Consider the following 15,234-nt stretch of genomic DNA (forward strand, 5'->3'; position numbering starts at 1 on the left):
CCAAAACCTACTGGCCCCCATGGAGACAACCCTCACTTCTTCACTCGAACCAACTCTACCTCCTGAAAACCTTGTACATGCACATTATGCGGTAGGCCATAACTCTCATCTCTTGCCCCTTCTTCTCTACCAGCTTTTTCACCTTTTGCTCATCACATTCACCATATTTGGCATGCCCCATATCACGGAGGACATACTGTGTTATGTGGTTTCTTCCATCTCAGCACATCAAAAGGAATCAACCCTGCGGTCACATGGAGTGCCAATCTGTAAGCACCCACCATGCACTCCAACATCTGCCTCTTGCCCATGTCCCACTTGACATCCTTATTGGTTGCCTAAGGACTCTCAACTGCCCTGTTCATCTCGGTGGTACAAAGATGTCTTGTGATGCTCCACCCCTACTCCTTCCAAGAAGTTCTCCACAACACTCAAAGTCAACTGAAATCCATTGTTGGTTGAACATTTTCCTGAGGATTTCCCAATTTGGAAGATTTTGTCAAGGAAGCCTTCTACCGCCTTTGAATCCATGTCATGCACAACCCTTGCATCCACCCACTGGGTCACCCCTTCGAGAGAACCCAGTATATCAATAGCTATAAATTCCGAAGAAAGGCAGGGTAGTTCCAGCTGCCTTAATGGCTAGACATGTTTGTTTAGCATCTTATCCTCTTCCCCATACTATACATTCCTTCACTAAATTGTCCACATCACCATGCATATTCGGCTGCCAATAGTCACACCGTATCCTCACTTTGGGCTTTGTTATACCTAGACTCCCTTAGGAAACATCCTCAAGTATCTTCTTATGCACTACCCTTGCCCTTTTATACAGAAATCATTTGACAGTACTCAATTCCCCTCAGACCTTCCAAAACTGTCTTGGCAAGACTTCCTCATTCCATCCTTCGCTCCTCTTCTCCACTCTCTCGGTCACTGTCCTGAGTTCTTCATCCCCAAGCAAAGCCTCTTTCCACTCTAGCTTGCTGATTATGACCCCACACCAAAAACACTTGATCACTTTTCTCTTCACTTTCTTTTTTATCTCCCTTCTCGAGCTCCTGATCCCTACCTGCTCTAGACAAATAATGTGTCACCACATTCTCTTTTCCAGGGACATGCTCTACTGTGGAGGTGTGTCCTTGTAACAAGGTGACTCACCTCATTATCCTTTATGAGAAACCGTCCACTCCACAGCCTGTAAATATCCCCACCAAGAGCTTTTGATCAGTGTGTAGATTGTACTTTGTTCCCCACAAGGACACTCAAAATGTTTTCATTGCCCAGACTACATTCAAGGGATCCTTCTAAATGATGGAATAGCATACTTATGTGCCCTTTAATGCCCTAGATGGAATACTACTATCGATTCAACCCCACTTTGGCTCTTTAACAATACTGACCCTAAGCCTGTTTCACTGGCACTGGTCATTATCCACATATCACATAGAGTGACATAATTCTCCAAGGCTGGTGCCCTTGCTATTGCTCCCTTGATGTAATGCCTTACATTGCCTACAGTTTATTTATTTATTGTTCACTTGTTAGGCCCTCATACAGGAATAAAATACTGTTTCAAAGTGCTCACAGGCAACAGGGAGGGGACAGGAGATGATCGACAATGTATTTACAACAATGATAACATAATTAAATACAACAAAATAGGAAGAGACAATGGGGAGGGGAAGACTAACCTACTATACCTTGTGAGTGTTCAGATAAGACTAGTGCAGAGGGGAGAGGGGTGTGGGATAGATGCTTTGGTGCTCATGGAGAGCAGCAGGTGAAGTGCTGTGAAGAAAGATATAAGCAACCTCCAGTGGTGGAGGTTGGGTCGAGGCAAGTAAAGAGGATAGACAGCAGCTGGGATGATAAGCTGTGGATGGTCAGGGCCCCGAGGATGCATAAGGGCCCTGCACACCATTCAAGCTACTGTGGGATTAGCAGGGGAGAGAGGGAGGGAAGGAAGAGGTAAAGAGGGAGGTCTTGAGGCTTTTCCGGAACTTAAGGAAGTCCTGCTCAAGACGAAGAGGGGGGAGGGGTGGTCCAAAGAAGGGAGACGACTGAGGAAAGTGATCTTCCATCTACTCTCTATTTAGAAAACCGCTTCACATGGAAGGAGTTGGTGCCACAGGAGCGCAGGTGTCCAGAGGGGGTGTATTTGGTGAGAAAGAGTTGCAGATAGAATGGTCCACAGGCTTCAGACAGCCTTGCAGATGATGCAGAGGGATTCGAATTTAATCAGTGCTGTGATCGGGAGACAGTGAAGACTTTGTAGGGCAGGAGAGATGTGGTCCCTGGGCTTGAGGCCAAGGATAAGTCTCACTTCCGTATTTTGGATTAGCTGGAGGGGTCACGGAGTGGACAAAGGTAGATTAAGGAGGAGGCCATTGCAATAGTCAAACCTAGAGAGAACCAAACCCCGGGTAACATTGAGTCTCTGGGGAAGTCGAGGAAAGGTAGAATTCCTTTTAGAAGGAAAAGCTGAAAGTGGGACTTCTTGGCAATGTCCTGAGTATGAGGGAGGAAGGAGAAAGAGGAGTCAAAGATGACGCTGAGGTTTCTGGCCTCCAAGGAGAGAGCAATGGGAAAGCCCATGGAACAAGGCCATAGTGAAGGACAGAAGGTGGGTGCCGGGGTCTCAATAGGGAAGATCTCTGTTTTGCTGGCATTGAGGCAAAGATCATTAGAAGTACACAAGGCCTGGATGGCTGAGAGGCAGTCAGAGATAAAGGAGGGTGCAATGGCATCTGTAGGAGGTTTGAGGAAGAGTTGTTTGTCATCAGCATAGCACTGGAAGTTGGGGGAGAAGGAGGAAATGAGGCATGCCAGCAGCAGAGTAAGTTAGATGTTAAAGAGCTAGGTGAAATAATGGAGCCCTGGGGTCACCACAGGTGGAGGAGGAAGTAGAAGAGGAGACTATGCCCAGTATGACTTTGGAAGAGCAGTCAGTTAGGAAGGAGCTACGCCAGTACAGTGCCCGCTCCAAGATACCAAGGGTGTCAAGGAGCCTTTTTATGAGGATAGAGTGGTTCACTGTGTCAAATGCAGAAGAGAGATCAAGGAGGATGAAGACAGCAGGGGAGTTGGAATCAAGGGATGCAAGCAATTCTTTGTGGGTGTTCAGAAGAGCAGTTTCCATGTCTCTGGCTGCTCAGAATCCAGATTGATGGTCGTGAAGACCGGCAACAAGTTCAGTGTTGAAGTAAAGGACAACTTCTTAAGCAGTTACCCTAAAAAAGGGTTGATGGAAATGGGGCGATAGTTGGCCTGACAGGAAGTGTCTGCTGACTATTTTTTAAGGAGGGGGTGCACAAGGGAGTGCTTGCGGGAGGATGGAAAAGGACCAGTAGAAAAAGAGTGGTTACAAATATCAGGGAGAGCAGGTGCAAGAGAGGAAATGTTGTCCTTAATGGTTCTGGATGAGCAAGCAGCAACATATTTGGAAGAGACCTTCATGGAGGTGACAACTCTGGTGACCTCTTCCGGAGAGAAAGAGGCGAAGGTGGAAATTGAGGAAGGAGGAGGGTGAGTGGTCAGTGGAGCCAAGGGGGGGGAGTGATGGGTTGGAAGAGTGCATGACAAGGCTGTTCAGTATGACCTGGGTTTTAGAGGTGAAGTGAGTGGTGAGTGCACTGAAAAGGGCTTGGGAAGGAATAGGGGTGGAAGATACTGCGGACGGCTTGGCAAGTTCCCTGCAGATTTTGAAGAGGTCAGCCGTGTTGTTGGATGCACCAGATACTTTTGCCTGAATGTGAGACCTTTTTTGCCACAGATTGAGAGTCTGTAATGCCTTTGGAGCAGGCGGCAGGCCAGTTTGCCAGGGGGTGAACCTGAAGTTGGCCACTTCGTTTCTGCAGCCCTGAACTTAGGTTTTTGATCTTCAAGTTCTGAGTCATACCAGGTGTTATGCTTGGAGGCAGGTTTCAGGTGGATCCTCAGGCCTGGGGCAAGGATGTCAAGGGTGCTGGTATTGGAAAGATTGAGGTTGCTGAGAGCAGATTTAGGGAGAGGGTCTGATTTGGGTGGCCAAGGGGAAATGAAGGTGGAAGTAAAGGCAGCAGCTGACACTCGTTTCATCAGACAGATTTTCGTGAATGAGGTTGGCAGGGCTTTTGGAGGAGTTGTCGCAGGGCAATAGGGCCCAGGTGGGAGGAGAGAAGAGAGTGGTCGGACCAAGAGAGAGGGGTGACCAGAGGAGATGAGAAAGGGAGGTCGGAATGGATGATGGCATCCAGCGTGTGTCTGCCAAAGTGGCTTGGATCAGAAGGAAGAATGGAGAGTTCAACAAAGAGGGTAGGTGGTGTGCATGGGGTATCTAACTGGATGTTAAAGTCACCCAGGAGTAGCAGGTTGGAGGTGTTAGAACGTAAGGAGGGAAGAAAATCAGCCCACTCAGAGAGACACAGAGAGGAAGCGGCCAGAGGCCGGTAAATGGTAGCAATGATCAGGGTGGAGGAGGGAGTGATGACCAATTTGGATACTAGCCTCTCAAAGAACGACTAGAGCTGAGTGCGTAGTGTGGAAGAATGAATCCACTCAGGGAAGATTAAGGCAACCCCACTGCCAGCCTGGTGAGGTTGAGACTTGGAGGTGATCTTAAAGCCGGCAGTAAGAGAGAGTTAAAGGAGGTGACTGAGGTGGCATTGAACCAAGTTTCAGTGAGTGTGAGTATGTCAAGGTCAGTGTCTTAAAGGAGAAGGCAGATGTCAGCAGAACTTGTGTTGGCTTAGCGTGCGTTGAGGGTCACCAGGTGGAGACGATCACTGCCTTTGAAAGATGTTGAGGTGGAGTACAGGGGCCTGGTATTTCAGTCAGAGGTGGTGGAGCAGGGGGGAAGTAGGAGGAGAGGCAGAAGATGGAAGGAAGTTGATGAGAGAAGGCCGGATCCGGTCAAAGAGAAGGAGGTACTGTAAACTCGTGCCGTAGAAGCCCAGCAGTGTGCTATGCTTGAGCATGAGGCCCAGTACCTGAGGGCCTTGAACCAGGATTGTGCATGTGAAGTAGACATTAATGGAGCAGTGAGGTGAGAAGAAGCCCACCAAGAGGATTTCCCACTTGGTGCCACCGGTAATGGTAGTGGAAGAGTAAGGGGAGAGAGTAGAGATGAGATGAGAAGTCCATAGGTCTGGAGATGGGATAGAGAAACGGATGTTAGTGAAGAATTCTCTGGATGATGCACTGGCATGGGTGTCTGCAATTGAGAGGCCAGGGTTTACAACAAGGATGTCTTTTGTGTGCTTTTTCCATCCAGATTCTGTGAGCGAGGGTGGATAGGTGATAGTGTAGCAGTTGTAGTATAGAGATTGCCATCTCAGAGCAAGAGGCAGGAAGCAAAAGGCAGAGAGATAAAGAGGCTGGGGGTTTCTGCAGTGCACAGTCATGGCTGTAACACACAGGTGGTCAAGTGGATGTTAAGAGTTACAGACAATAAGTAATGCAGGGAGTGAGCACACCTAAATTCAATTTTTGAAAACAATGCAGGAGGTGAGCACACCTAAATTTGATTTTTAAAAACAATGCTGGATGTGAGCACACCTAAATTTGATTTTTAAACTAACAGACACAAAACAATGCAGTATGTGAGCATACCGAAATTTGGTTATTTAAGATGCAAGTATAGCAGCATAGCAGTACAGAATAAAATGCAATGCAGCACAAGTGGATGCAGGATTTGAATGCTCCCAGGCCAAGATTCAGTTTTAAAAAAACAGCAATACAATGCAATGCAATACACGTTGATGCAGGATGTGACAGCACAGTGTAAACAGGGGTATGAGAGGTAAGTATGACAGCACAACAAGAGAAGTATTACCATGTAGATCACAGCAAGCAGTGTAGTAAAGAGATGGTTCAAGGAGAAGTAGAATGGCACAGATACGGTTCAAGGGATAGCTGGAGGAGGCAATGGGTCAGTTCAGCCATCACATGTTTTTGCAGAGAGTCAGATCAGCCATGTTTGTGTGCCTATTTTGTTGTTTTTACCCAGGTTTGGGGGAAGTATGTGCCCAGTAGGGGGCTGCATTGTTTGTGGGCCTGCAGCAGCTGAGGGGCCCATCCAAGCCCAGTCAGGCTCAGGCAGAAGCCTTTGGTAGAGCCTTCGGTTTCTGGGCTGGTTTACGGTTGGCTTGTTTTGTAGGGAAAATAGCCAATCAGGGCCTGCCCTGGGCCCTGGTGCAAGGAGGAACTGCGGTGCATGGTTATGACTAAAAACTGTTGGCCATGTTGCAGGGGTGCTGGGCCATACCACAATGGATGCCCCCACTGGATCAGGTGGCCGCCCAGGCTGGAGTGGGGGCTGTGAGCATTATAGGAATCAGACCCCACGCGCAGGGACTGCAGGGCACAGAAAGCGCTCAAAAATTACTTCTGTGCGAACCGCATCATTTAAAAACACAAATATGATCAATGAAACCCTCCAGGGCTTACATAGCTGGGCACTCAGGGAATTTGCTGCTTTTTAATGTGTTCAGACTGGGAGGGGAGTAGGGCCTGGTAGTTGTTGGTGGTGTAAGGAAGGCATGGCATCAAAGTAATGTAGACACAAGTGATGACAGTTCAAGGGTTTTTATTAAACTGTAAAATGGGTGACATAAACGCCTAAGCTAAACCTAACTCTAAAATGGGGGCAAGCTACGGCCATCAAATTATAATAATACAGTCCTAGTGGAGTCTAGTCAAATAAAAAGGACCTATACTAAAAAGCCTATTGCCAATGCTTACCGCTACGCTACAAAAGAGTGTGGGATAATGTTCAAAAGAAGTGTTCACAAAATGATAAGTCTGGATGTTATGGCCGTGGTCTCCCTTCCCCAAATTTTAGCACGGGAAATGGCAGGACTCTCAAGCATAGCACACTGCTGGGCTTCTACGGCACGAGTTTACAGTAACTGTTCTCTATATCAGGGCCTTCTGTGTCCAAGTCTCTTTTCATGCAAAGTCTCTTGCTTTCGAGTGCCTGCTATGCAAAACAACAAAACAAAAAAAGTTCCTTATGGTAATTTTCACATTGGGTGATTACCCTTCACCCTTGGATCCAGCTCAGCTGGGCTCCGATTCTTCTCACAATCGCCAGCCTCCCTCAGTCAGGTTCAGACCTACCACTCACTATAGACATCCATCAGTCGGGTTCACAATTGCCATCACCATGTTCACGGGTGTTTTAACACCATGTGGGATTCACTTCCCTTGGCTTTCTCCTGGCATCCCTCCGTCAGGTTCACATTGCCATTTTTAATACAGTTCAAATGAAAGTCATTCTAGACTCTTTAGGCTCTTCCTTTACCCAAGTCTGGGTCTCAGCCCCCAGTCAGGATTTCTCTTAAGCCCCCAGTAAGTCTTCATATAGTTCTATCATCACAATGAATTTGCAGGCATCCCTCAGTCAGGTTCACATTTGCCCCAGGAACACAGTCCACTTTGCTTATCTGTCTCTTCTTCTATAGTAGTCATAAGTCCTAATGTCTTTTTAGAAAATCACACAATGTTCACATTAGGTCCCCCTTGTCTGGGCTCAGACCTTCAAAACACTTTGCCAACTTTAAACAGAGACTTCTGAAGGCCGATCACCTCTCACAGGGCCACTCAGCTCATCTACGTCAAGCGTGGGCTTCATACCATCACAGTTTGCACGGCGTTCCGCTCAGCCGGGTGCAAACACCTGTTTTACAACAACAAAACTTCTGCAATGTGTCAAGGACTTTTGATTGTACAAGGGATTTGGCTCGACCCTTGTATGACCACCTTAACACCTTATACTGGCCTTCCCTATGGCCTCTTGGTACTTGGAGTTTCTTTACTCAAAATGTTCAACACAGTCCCTGCATTCAGGATATACTGGCCAGAGACCTGTGACTGAGCACCCACATGGCACCGGATCACCCTATCCCTTGTATATAGTTTGTTCACAAAAGATCTCTTGTCTATTTATCTTCTTAATCTTGCCTCGGCAACCTTGAGCCTAACACAGCCCGGTCAACTATCAGGTTCTTCCTACTCACTGGCTGTGCTGAACTTGTTGGCAGTTCCTTTGCTGCTGGAGTCAAGGACGGTACCACAAAGGCAACCACGTATCCCTGCCTTGGCTATCAGTGCGGGAGGGTGCCATGTACCGCTGACATCATCACACCAATGTCCAGCATTGATTCCCGGTCTTGTGTTTCTTTCATCAGAGGCTTTGCGGGTCTGAGTTGAAAAGGGCATGGGCAACTCCCTCCTTGATGTTCTTTCGTGATTTGCTGCCTTTCTCCTCCATTTGAAAGAAGAAATGGAGAGGAGGCACGCACTCTGATTCCCAGTCAGATTTACCTGCTAAAGCAACAGTTAGTCTTCTCCTCCAAACGTTTTCTTGACTCTATCAGTCATCAGGGAGGCTGTGTTTCTTTTCCTTTTCAGGTGTGTCTGGTTAATTCTCATTAAAGTCTCTAAGGATTCTGGTACATGTAGTCGCACACTTTTTTCAATCCAGGTGACTAGAAACCGGTGCGTTGCTTTAGCAGGTAAATCTAACTGGGAATCAGAGTGCACGCCTCATCTCCATTTCTTCTTACAATGTTTCAAGAGTCCTGGGCTCAAGAGGCAGCAGGACCAGGGTCATCATGCCTTACTATGGAGAGCCATAAACATGGTTTTCCCCCTCCCCTATCAAGGGAAAGATGTGTGCATTGTAGGAGAAGATCTCCCATTCTTTTCTGGGGCTCTTCAAGAGCTCAAATCATGCTTTTGAGAATTGTGTTAAATCTCTCAACAAGACCATTTGTCTGTGGATGTAAAGGTATATAACACCCCACATTCTTTTCGCATCGCCACCATATGATTACACATACAGTTATGCCTCTGTCTGACACACCTTCTTTAGGTACGCCAACCCTAGTAAAAATGTCTGACAATGCCTTTGCAATTGACATGGCAGTTACCATTTTCAGTGATATGGTTTCAGGCTATCTGGTGGCATGATCAGCTACCACCAGGATAAACATTTTACCTGATGATGTGGGAGGATCAAGGGGACCAACCATATCAATCCCTACCCTTACAAATTGTACACCCTCTTGAGGGAGTGGTGCCAATTGAACCTGAATCTTTGTTCCACTTTTTCCAGACAACTGACAAGTTGTTCAACTCCTACAGTGACTTTCTACTTGTATCCCATTTTAGGCCAGTAGAAATGGATGGATGACCTCTCCTTAATCTTCTTGGCAGCTAGATGATCTTCAAGGGCGATGTAATGTTGTGATAAAAAAGGAACACACACCGGGCAAGAAATAATGCTGTTTATTACAGCTGGTCAAGAACAAATCTAACAGAGCAGTGAATGGGAACTGGTTGATGAGAGCTGACATCTGGGCATAAAGAGAACATTAGTTTTATACTACAAATACAATTGACAAGACATTTAGAAACAATTGCAACTCTGTTCATATTTTCAATGCTTCCCAAGAAACTCATTGGCTAAGCTTTGTCATACCTTTAGAGCTAAAAGTATGCTAGTGAAACGTAATTGGAGCAAACAGGATAACAGTATCCCAACTCATTCCCGCCCGATGTGGCACCACATCGCTTTTCACCCCTCCCGGGAACAGGTTGAGATTAGTAAAATAACATTTGTGCTGACTGCTGGAACTTTATTAGTCTGCCATTGGTCAGCACCATTGTGAAAGGAACACGAGACATCCTGCTTCTGGTGGGAATGGAGACATTCACATGGTTCCTGTAGGATAACAGCCTTTGCAGACATTATGGTGGATACTCTAAAAGCTGGCCACATCCCAGGGACATAGAAACGTACTGTTTGATTGGTCTTCCCAGGATCGCCACTCAGTTCAGCTTCCCGACAGGTATTCGTGGACATGTGAATGGTTCTCTGGCTCAGGTCCACTTCCCCTCTACCCCCGAGTGCCTGTAAGATTGGTTTGTTGCCCTGTCATCACTTTACCCGGTGGTGTCTTAGCTGCTCTGGTATGCCCATGAGGCGCAGCCGGAGCTCCGGCTCCTTCATCCCCTACCAATGAAACGTGCCGTTATTGTTCGCAGTGCATATAATCACTTTTAGTTACTAACCACACTTGTTTATAGTTAACGTTGTTACATTTCCTTTTGTTGAGAATGAACAATATAGTCATGTTCTTTGGTATATGTTCATGTGTTGTTTTAATTTTGATGCATGATTAATTTAGAATAAACTTTGTTTTTCCAGAGTTTAGAATTGTTAGCCTGATCAAAAATGACTGAGGTATTTACATCTTAGCCCTCTGTGGGCCACTATCACTACCCTTGTGTTTAAGTTTGGGGTAGCTCTTTCCGCTTCCTTACAACGTTGTGGATGAGGACATTGTCTCCAGAATAGAGAACCTATGCTTGTGGAAAAGTCCTTCTCCTGGTTGGCCCTTGTGTGCTCCTCAACACTGGTTGGCCGACCGGCTGACATGTAGGTTTCTGAACCTGGCGGGAGATGTAGCAGAGGACATTTGTAATTTCTCTTAAATATGTTTTCATCTCCCAGGATCTTTTAGCTAGAGGTAGCATTTGAAATTGAGCATGCAGGAGAGACATATGCATGCATCCTGCTACCCGTTACAATTTTGTGTGGAGTCAAATGATGATCCGCACTGGGTGAGTTGCACAGGGCAAAAACAGCAAGGGAGAGGCAAATAAGCCAGTTTGGTACAGAGACGAGATTAGCTTCACCAAGTGTTCTTTGATCAAGCTGTTGAGCATTTCAACAATCCTGTTCACCTGTGGCCGGTACACTGTCACTGTGCTACGCTTGAGTTTTATCCCTGAGAGGTGCGTAATTTCATCAAAAAGGTTGTTGGCACAATGCTGCCCATTATCCAACCTTATCTTTTGACATACTTCCTACCTTGGAAACACTTTCCTCACCAAGAATGTGGCTGCATATTTTACATCATTCTTTGTACAGGGCCCAGCCTCAAGCCATCGTGAAAAGGAACAGACGACAACAATCAGGTATTTATAAGAAGAGCATCTTTCTTGCATATCAACATAGTCAATATGCAAGTGCCGTAAGGGCTCTTCCGGTCCTTGCATGATTTGCATTGTATGACCAGACAAAAACTGTTGCCAAACCACACACTTCACCATAGACTATGCCACTCACTCATGCAGATTTGGAACATAACATCCCTCACTTATTTCTGATGCTATACTTTCTTTGGAGGAATGGGTCGGAAAATTATTTTGCCTCCATATCTAATCTGTTGGGGAAAGAGAACTTCCTCTCTGTATCCACAAGTCCTTCTTGCCCCTTTGGGCCTCTCCTTGCAATGCTATTATCTGAACAATTGGTGTTGCATTCAAAGTTTCTTCCTTCTCTCTTTCCTACCCTCTCCTGTTTTGCCTGCCATAATTTGTTTTACTGTTTTGCCTTTTGGGTAGAGTACCCTGCTTGCCTCTGGGAAGTTTGCTGCTTCTATGGCTGCTCTGTCGGCCATTTCCTTCCCTAAATATATTTGGTCTTGTCCCCCTGTATGGGCTGCACATTTAATTATTGACACCTCCACCAGTACTTTTAATGCCTCTATTAACTGACCAAGCGGTTCAGCATGATTTACAGGTATCCTACCACTTCTCCTGAAACCCCTCCTTTCCCATTGGGCCAATGCCAAATGTTGGGTAGATGTTCCATAGGCAGAGTTGGAAAATATGTTTGCTGCATGTCCCTCCATCATGTTTAATGCACTTAACATTGCAACTAGTTCTGCGGCATGCTGAATAGTGTTATGGTAATCACATTTGAGATGCTATTACATATTCCCCATGCATGTAGCATACTACAGCTGCCCCTGTATGTCTCATGCCCGTATCAGAGTCTATACTTGATGACTCTTCAATTTATACCATGTCTGCTCCTTCTATTGCTTCTTCCTTAACATGTATGTTTCCTTCCATTTGATCCATATGTGCTGCACAGTCAAGCATATACTCCCCTTCAGCTGAGGGCTCTGCTGTGAATGTTGCTGGGTTTACCACACCACACCTCACTACCTCCATGGTTGGGTTTGTTTGTATGACCTCGTACCCTGATTCCCTCTGTGTCATCAGGGTGCTTTTCAATTTTTCCAGAACAGCGAACCTAAGTGCTCCACATATAGCATTACGGGGCACCACATCTTGATTGTCGCTGCCTTTTCTGTTGCAAACGCTGCAGCCATGAGAGCTTGTTTACAATAAAAATGTACCTGCATCACTGGGTCCAAAAGGCCACTGTAGTAGGCCAACGTTTTTTACCCCTGTGATTTCTTTTGCGTAAGGACAGCTGTCATTAGTGAACCATCCGAGTGGGAGAACAAGAGGAATTTGTAGTTGGGGGGGGGGGCAGTACTGGTGCATGTGCAGATGCTCCTTTACGTTGTGTGAAATTGTCCCTCATTATGGGTGTCCATTTTAACTACCTCTTCTCTTTTGGTCACCTCAGATTGACTCTATGGGTTCATTGTATAGCAACTCACCTTTCTGATAGATTCTGTGCTTTCCAGGGGATTCATCCTCCAATTGGGAACAGGCCTGTATCCTTAGACCTTACAAAGATGGATACTCTCTCTGACACTTACTAAGCTCATTTCAAGAGGGACCCCCTTCTGTTAGTAAACTCTGCAGTTTAGGGTGCTCATGAGGATTGAGACTTTCAGTCAACCCACTTCCCTCATCAGGTTTAAGGGTCTGGTCAGCTACCTCCACCTTCCTGGTAGGTAGAGTAGGGGAGGAACTCTACTTCCCCCTTTTATGATGATTTGCCTCCTTAGTCTTGGGTTTCCCCTTTGGCTTAAGCTTGGCAAAGTAAGCCCTCTTTGTTTGAGACATCATGCTTGGTAACTCTGTTGTGACCACCCCCCTCCCCAAGACCTAGGTCTCTGAGCTCCTTACCAGCAGAACTCTACCTGGAACATGCCTCTGTACACTTACAGGTATCCTTATCACTCCTCCATTTACAGCTAGAGTTATAGGCATTACTGGGAAGATATGAGGAGACCATTAGCCACCTTGGTAAGCAAACCAGTACACATCACAAAGCTGCCACTAGCTTGTCTTCGGCACATAGTCAAAGAAACCAAAAAAACATTAGGTTAAAAGTTATACGGATACAAATTATCATAATTGCACTTCACTACAAGGTGATGTGTGCAATTTAAAAAAAAACAAGAATTACAAAAAGAAAGAGTAAAAGAGTAAGGGCCTCATTACACGGTAGGCGGTAAGGGTTAACGGTCACCGGTAAGGGTACCGGTGACCGTTACCCTTACCGCCTTATTACGAAGTCCCTTTGCGGGTTGGTACTTTAACGCCTACTTTTAGCAGGCGTTCAAAAACCAACCCGCAAAGGGACCTTGGTGCTAATTACGGCACAGCAAACAGCAATTTGCGGTACCGTACTTAGCGCCTTCCCCATTCAAAATGGGAATGGGGAAGGGCATTGGTGAAGGGGGAATTACCGCCCCCGCTCACCTTGGAGTAGGGCGGTAATTCCGCCATCCACCAAGGCGGACACAGTAAAATACCGGCGGCAACCATGGCGCTAATAGCGCCATGGTTACCGCCTACCGTGTAATGAGGCCCTAAGTCTCTCAGTACTGACAGTCTTATGAATTAGCACGTCCCACCATAGGAATGAGCATAATAGGCAAAGGGAGTAAAGCAGAAAACATTACTGACCTCTAAAAGTCAGCACAGAATTAAATAATAAGCCAAAATACTGGGGGTCCCATAGGAATCTATGGAGGGAAAGGTGCAAACAGAAAATCTTTCCTAAATTCCCCAGTAGAAAATTGCACCTCATGCAATGACAATTGTATGCCTCCAAATACCATACCTGTCCCGGCATAGGATGACACCTCTGTTGCTGATGTTATCATTATATCGTTTACCATAAAAACACAGTCTCCGTCAAGAAATTGCTGCCTTTCTCTGGTTATGCTGCTGTAAAAAATGACTGAGGTTGCTCTATGAAGCAACCATACGTCAATGTGACTCTCTCACACAGGGGGACACACAGACATAGAGTGAGGCAGAGAAAACAGAGAGAGAGAGAGAGAGAGAGAGAGAGAGAGAGAGAGAGAGGGAAAGAGAGACAGAGAGAGGGCTAAAAAGATAGTACAGAGTTAAAGAGATATTATCAGGTCAGCACATGTTACGCTGGGTACAGCTAGTTTTAGTAAAAGTGTAATAATACTTGAAGCAGGCAAAAAACAAACAAATAATACAATTAAACCAATATTAAAATCTGTAAATAATTACAGAAACGCTACTATTTTAAAAACAGTGTAGTAACCTTTTTTTAAAATAAATCTTTCACTTAATGCAGTTACCGAGGGCCTATTCGTGTTTTGTAGATTAACATTTTAGTGCTGCAAAATGAAGAGCAAAGTATAGCACAAAAATGTATCATTTACATTTGCAAACAAAAAGAATAAACTGTGATTACTTGATGTTAACACACATCAGTTCTATAGAGTAATATAACAGAGGAGACTATATTTCAATATCACTGGCATAGAAATGTAGATAACTTCCAGAATTATGTTTCTAACTGGTGATTGTTTATTTTTTTTAAGTGTCTATAACATAGACACTGGATGGACCTGTCATAATACATGGCGTCTCATCGAATAAGTCTCCAGGAGCTTAATCAAAGGAGCTGTCCATTTTAGCAAGGCATGCTTTCAATTCATGTAGAAGTACTCCTGTATGCAAATCTCTGCTCATTAGTATATCTGACAAATGGAAACATATTTAATGATCACTAATTTGTCACATTTAAAAAGTTAAAGCAATCTGTCCTATTGGAATGTCTCTTATTTTCTCTGTGTGCCACAAAAATTACAATATGAATGAATAAGTCATTAATGCTTTACCTCACGGAACCCTGAAAGACAATAGCAACTGAAGTAGTTGCAATTACTTTTGCAGGTTATTAATGTGTAAAGCCTTAAGAGGAACAATTCCAAATTCTTCATTCTGAATGTACCACAATTTTGATTCCATTCTTTTCAAAAGTATTTGTCTTTGTCAGTGTGCCTTTTACAATAGTTAATATGGTTGAATGTATTACATTATAGCTCTTACAGACTACATTCTCATGAGTTTGCTTTTTTTGTGCAATTGGCATGGGTATCCATAACTCTATCTATCTATCTATCTATCTATCTATCTATCTATCTATCTATCTATCTATCTATCTATCTATCTCTACATGTCTTGTTCTCTCTCGCTCTTTCT

Source organism: Ambystoma mexicanum, chromosome 10 (genome assembly GCF_040938575.1).
Source record: "Ambystoma mexicanum isolate Mex_15411 chromosome 10, UKY_AmexF1_1, whole genome shotgun sequence".
Lineage (NCBI taxonomy): Eukaryota > Metazoa > Chordata > Amphibia > Caudata > Ambystomatidae > Ambystoma > Ambystoma mexicanum.